The sequence below is a fragment of the Mesocricetus auratus genome, unplaced genomic scaffold (genome assembly GCF_017639785.1).
Source record: "Mesocricetus auratus isolate SY011 unplaced genomic scaffold, BCM_Maur_2.0 Super-Scaffold_15014, whole genome shotgun sequence".
NCBI classification, from domain to species: Eukaryota; Metazoa; Chordata; class Mammalia; order Rodentia; family Cricetidae; genus Mesocricetus; species Mesocricetus auratus.
In genome coordinates this window covers 20,356,942-20,363,217 of record NW_024429186.1, presented here as the reverse complement: position 1 = coordinate 20,363,217, position 6,276 = coordinate 20,356,942, and the positions used below count along the sequence as shown (strand labels likewise).

At 40.7% G+C, this 6,276-nt stretch overlaps 1 long non-coding RNA gene across 1 annotated transcript; it reads left to right on the top strand.

The window, feature by feature from the left end:
• The first annotated feature begins 349 nt into the window (after positions 1 to 349).
• On the top strand, positions 350 to 5,901 carry LOC121139459. Its single transcript, XR_005876415.1, has 3 exons — positions 350 to 467; positions 4,451 to 4,497; positions 5,702 to 5,901. It is a non-coding gene; the product is annotated as an uncharacterized LOC121139459 (long non-coding RNA).
• The last annotated feature ends 375 nt before the right edge of the window (positions 5,902 to 6,276 follow it).

Genomic DNA, 6,276 nt, shown 5'->3' with positions numbered 1-6,276 from the left:
AACTGTTTGGGGAGGAGGAAAGGAACTTCAAGCAATATTATAGAGAGAAGTAGTTTGTCCATGTTTCACATTTGAAATTTATAAAACTGGAGCTGCACATCATCTTCTCTGTAACTGTGGCAAGGTGAATGTTTACATACAACCTTTCAGTCCCAAATGATACCATAACCAGAGAAGGCTCTCCTCTTCCCTGCATCCTCCATACACCATATGGTCTGGCAGACCAAGACTCATCCCCACAGTCACTTCTTTCTCAGATAGCCCTGGTTGCTTAGGGAGACCATTGTGATGTCTGTGGAAAGGTATTTTCTATACCTGGATGCAGCATCACCTCACTCAAACACCTGCTCCCACCAAGGAGCAGGAGGACTCCCACAGGACAACCCTGGGGTGCTGCTCCTTGATCCTGATCTGCATATTTCCTTGATGCATGCCTGTATTCCACTTCTTCCTGGGAGTCATTCAAGGTGGGAACTACGAAAAATGTTATAAGTAATTGGGCCAGAAAATTACATTTTGACTGAATGTCTTCTTGTTTCTTGTAGAATTTGCTCCCAAAAAAATGTTGAGTCATTGGATTGATGATGTGGAGTCCCAGTTCATGTTTCCCTAATGAGAAAGATAACCAAGAAGGGGAGAGCAACATGGGCCATGATATTGAATCCTTGAACCCTTTTAAGACCCCCTAGTTTTATTAGTGCAGCACCACCAATTCCTGCCTTCCTCTTTAACTTATGATGCAACTTTTCTTTTCACGCAGTAGGGGTGTGCCGTGTGATCTGGCTGATTTTATTGAGGAGGCTGAAAGAGTAAAGAACAACATGTGGGAACCATGGGACCTGAAGTTAGGTCCAGCTTTTGTGCATCTCAGTTGCTGAAACTCAGATTCTCAGTTTAAACTTGGACCTGACTAAAAACGGCAATAACAAAAGAAGCCTTCGGGGTTATCACGATGCCAGTAGAATCAAAGCTTGTCAATATTTGATGGGACGTTTTCCAGAGTACTGGCTAGGCTTCCACAGGTTGAACATTGAAATCACAAAAAAAACAAGGGTTCCTTCCCTCTGAGGCTCTTCACCTCGAGACCATAAGAAATCCATGTTGCCTTTTCTAGGACCAACTGTGAGATGATTTTCATTGCTCTAAATAAACCTAAATGTCTATAAATTCCTCTAAAACTTAATAAGCAGTTACTGCATGCCTCCCTGGGTATGATGATGCTCTATAGGCATCCTCCATGGTGTGGTAAGAGCAGGAATATTCAGCAGGACTAAGACTTCTAGTGAGCTAGAAAAGTACATAAAGGCAGGAGTGCAATAGTTTTAAGAAAAACAACTGACCCAAGCTTTAAACAGTGCATTCAAAACTCCAGAAAGGAAGCACGTACATAATTCAATGATCCAACACTGAAAAACAAACCGTATTTACCATAAAGGCGATAGGTTTAGGAAAACTCTGGAGTTTGGTTTTGCTTTGATGATTTTGATTTGATTTTGTTGTGCCATTTGTTCTGCAAACAAGCGTGAGTCTACCACAAAATTTGTTTTCTCTCAGTGCTTTCACCAATTCCTCTCACACATTTAACCACTTTGTCCAGAAAGTGGACAGAACCACACACATAAGTTTCCAAACAGTGGGTCTGTCCATCCTTAAGAACTGAGTATGTTACTAAAGTCAACAGGGCAGAATCCTATGTGTCATGGTGAGCAACTTGATAATGATTGGAGGCTGAGGGTAAGAGACTTAACTCTCAGTGGCTCCAGAAGTACCAAGAGAGAAAAGTTAAGTCCGATGGTTGATTCAGGACAAGACGAGGCCAAAAATAAATCTCTAGAGGTCTATAAAGTGCCCTTCCATTTACTAACTTCTGTTAACTAACTTGGGAAAGTCATTGGCATCTGTGTGCCCAGTACTGAGGCCCCACCCACTCACAGCACATCCTGTACACTTATATATGAGAAGATATTTTCAACAGCTAAACACCAACCAGCACACAGGAACAAGAAGCAGAAAAGGCTCAGGTATGAGGTCGTGCAACCCAGAACCCCAAGGATGGACAGTGCCTCTCGATAACAGAAGGTCATACTCACAAAGCTAAAGCCACTGAAAACATCATTTTCCTTTATATTTGGGAATCCTCTCAGGTCACATTGAACTGAGGTCTTGAATCATCAAATCTATGATGTCCTCTAAGTTATCTACTCAGATACTATAACCACCCACAATCAGTTAGCTGCTCCCAGGGCAAAGATAATAAATCCAACAGGAGACCCACTAGCAATTTACCACACCCTGCTGCTACTGGCTGAGCTATGACATGGGGACATACTCCAATGGCCCTTTATTCCTTTCACCCTATTAAACACATTGACCATATTTGAGGAGAGGTAGGAGGAGAAGAAGGAAAATGTTAGTTAAAAACACTACTTTGTCTTTAATGTAAAGAAATTGGCATGCTCCATCACTGGATAGGGAGATGTAATTCATGTTCTTATGCCAACCAAAAGCAAGGCTACTGAGCCGCTGGGTGTGGATTAACCCAACAAGTGCCAGATTTTCCCTTGTTTAGTAAAGAAACCAGAATTTTGCAGCTGTGTTCAGATGCCACCATTTGCAGGGCTGGGGGTGGAGTACAGTGGGGATCTGAAGAAAAGTAGAAGAAATGGGCAGGTAGGCAGCACCAAAAGCAGCAATGGGAGAGCCAAGGAGAAGTGTGGCCTAATCCAGGGAGAGGCGTGGCCTATGGAGAAGTCTCTATAGCTTGAAAGAATAAGCACATCTTGTTTCCTATTCTATTCAAGTCTAAAAATCTCCTCCATTAGTTCCAAGTTTTCATCTCCAAAAATAGAATCAATATTTCAAACTGAAGTTACAAGGACATAAAAGAAAGAGTTATGAGAGGCTGGGAAAGCAGAGAGAAACAAAATGATTTATATATTCCAAGTCTGTGGGAAACTCTTTCATGTATTTGGAAGAAGCACTGACTCCCACCATCCAAAACTGGCATCCATAACCAGGTGACTTGATACCGAGGGGATGCATCTCTCATCTCATAATCATCATCATGTCAATTCTGCTTGCATTAGGTCAAGTATCCTCAGGCTTTCTCTAACAATGAATATTTTCCACTTGCTAGCACTATCCTTATACCTTTTTAAATCTGGATATCCTCATATCTTCCTGCCTCTAGAGGACCACCCTCTTCCTCTGGCTCCTTTTGTACTTGACTCTAGTTCATTTAAGAGCACATTGTTTTCTACCCTTCTTTTGAAGATTCCACTCACAACTAAGGAGAATCAGAGCACTGAACCTTCAACGGACCTTGCTATATGACCTGTTCAATGAAATTCAATCAGGCAGATTTTGTGCCATGAAACCTGTGGGTTCCTGCAGACTTTTACTATGTGATGAAAACACAAAAGAGGGGCCTGCCATCTGATGCTTTTGTATAGAATTTGTTGGGAACATTACCAAGACAACCATCCATCTTAGTTGTTCTAAATCTCTGGCCCCCTGAGTAGCTTACATCCATGATGTCCAATAACTTAACAGACCTATGGGGCTCAACATGGGGTCAACATTTACTGCTTTTCACAGGACATAGACACCTTTATTCCCAAATACTTAACGTATATTTTTAACCAACCTCCAAGTGATGTTCTGGGTTATATCTTTAAAGGATCCATTTCTAAACACTCCAATCCATTTAAGCAAGACTCCACTGAATGCAGGGAATAAATGGGTATGCTGATAAATTCCCAAAGGCACACCAAAAATCTGGGATTGCTTTTCAACTATGATTTTTTTAGTGTCCATTAGCTTCCCTAACTCCCCAGTCTCACACAATAGTTTCCTTGTTTTAGTTATGATGCAGAAACAGCCCAAGGTTGTGACATAAGATTTATTTCTGGTGTCAGATGGCCAGAATATTGCCACTGACTGATTCTATTTTCCTTAGGCAAGTCTTTGTTCCTCTCAACATCAGTTTCTATATCTTTAAAGTGGAAATAAGTATTCAACTTGACAACTTTTGCCCTCATTTTAGGGTCCTTTTCCCCAGTAACTTTTAATTGTAGACATCTGAGAAGCATAATGTGACATTTTAGTATATTTATACATAGTGAAATAGCTATTATAATCAAGAAAAATAACATACTTATCATTTCACTCAGTAATGTTGTGGTTTGGATCTTAATTGTCTCCCCAAATGTTCAGTTGGTTTAAAGCTTTCTTTCCAAAGCAGTCATGTTTAAAGGTAGAAACTGCATTTGGGGCTCTGACCTCATTATCAGTGGACTAATCCATTTGTGGATGCATGGTTTAATTTGTTTGGGGAGAAAAGCTTTATTATAAAAGAGAGGGTGCTCTTTTTATTTCCCAGGGAATTTTAAGTAAACACTTTACTCTACCCTATTCTTCTCACCATGATATTCAATTTACCTCATCATAGGTCCAAAGTGACAAGACTAGTGTCCCTGGACCAAAACCTCTCAAATGGTAAGCCAAAATAAATCTTTAAGTTGTTTGTGTCAGTTGTTTTGGCACAGTCACAAAAAGGTCACACACACACACACACACACACATGCACGCGCGCACACACACACACACACATGCACGCGCGCGCACACACACACACACACATGCACGCGCGCGCGCACACACACACACACACACACACGGGCACATGGTTCAGAATCCTTTGGAACTGGTAACAAAGCTGCAAAATTTGGGCCTTAAATTGTTGTAAATTGAGATTAATGCACAATTCTGGTGAGAGCTCAGAAGACCACACTGCTTAGAGAAATGCTGACAGAAGTTTGTTGATGATGCAAATGATAATGGTTTCCAAAATGGAAATGACTACTGGGGACTGGAGTAGACACTAGTGTGACATTCTGTTGAATAACTAGTCTACAATTTGTCCATACCCTGAGAATTTGTAGCAGTATAAATTTAAACATGTCAGGCAAAGTTGACAGAAAATTACCAGGCAGCACAGCAGTCAGGTTGTGGTATGGCTACTGCTAGATGCTCTTGGGCAGAGTTCCAGCAATAATTATGGATATAAATCAAAACAGTAAGATTTGAAAAATCTACTATTTGACATTTAAAGAGCACATGTAAAGTTGTGTCCAAAGAGGGTATGGTTGCTGAAGAAACTAATATCATCAAAAGGAAGTCAAGCATTTTGCACTGGGATAGTAAGAAGTGTAGTTTTAGAATATCTTTTTTATGGGGGGGGGGAGGTTTACGAGACAGGGTTTCTCTGTATTGTTTTGGAGGCTGTCGGTCCATCCCGGCCTCGAACTCACAGAGATCCACCTGCCTCTTCCTCCCGAGTGATGGGATTAAAGGCGTGCACCACCACCACCCAGCTATGTATGTGGATCTGACACATTCTCAGTGTTAAGAAATTGTTTAATGGCAATTTGATTTATTCTCATGGCAGTTTTTAGAACACAAGTCCTTTAGGGATCATTTATAGAAAGATGAACCACTAAGTACTTGCCTTCAGAAAGTGTCACAAGACTGAGAGATGATGGTTGATTCTAAACTTCTAATGGAGAACCGCTAGGGAATGTCTTTACTAAGCATACCACATCCAAAGACTGTCCTGTAGTGTGCTTCTTCTGGCATCTTTATAATAATTTGATACTCCACAGAAATTTTATGACAAGAGAAACTTGCTGTTTTCTTTCAGAAACCCACAGCCTTCAAAATAAGAACATGGTGATCTACCTGACCAAGGTCAACTACCTTTTTCCTTTAGGATTTCTCAGACTGCTCCCCCCTTTCCCTGAATATGAAAATAATTGTTTAACTTAGAGAAAATGATTACAAAGCAAACTTTTATCCCCCAAAACATTATATTCAACTTCATCTTAGGAAGTTGATCTTCGTGTGAGGAGATGATTTTGAGTCCTCTAGACTCTCAATAATCACTAAATTATCTGATCTTTAACAAATGGGAAATCTTTCTTCAGCAACCCTGTTACCAAATGCACTGTCATCAGAACTCCGTGGCTTCATGCAACCATGATGCTTGCACCTAAATTTTCCTTAGGAGAGCAAGCTAACCCAAACTCCAGTTCTTTTCTTGAATTATTTGACAGTGAATGGGTGGGCCCTCTGAGAGGCAGAGAACGAGCACAACTCTAGACTCCTGTGAAGCCCTGGAAATTTAAAAATTGGTGAATATTGGAAAAGTGAAGTTATTAGTATAATTGCCCAATCAAGTGAGAAATCGTTGACTGAGTTTTCCTAGGCAAATGTGCC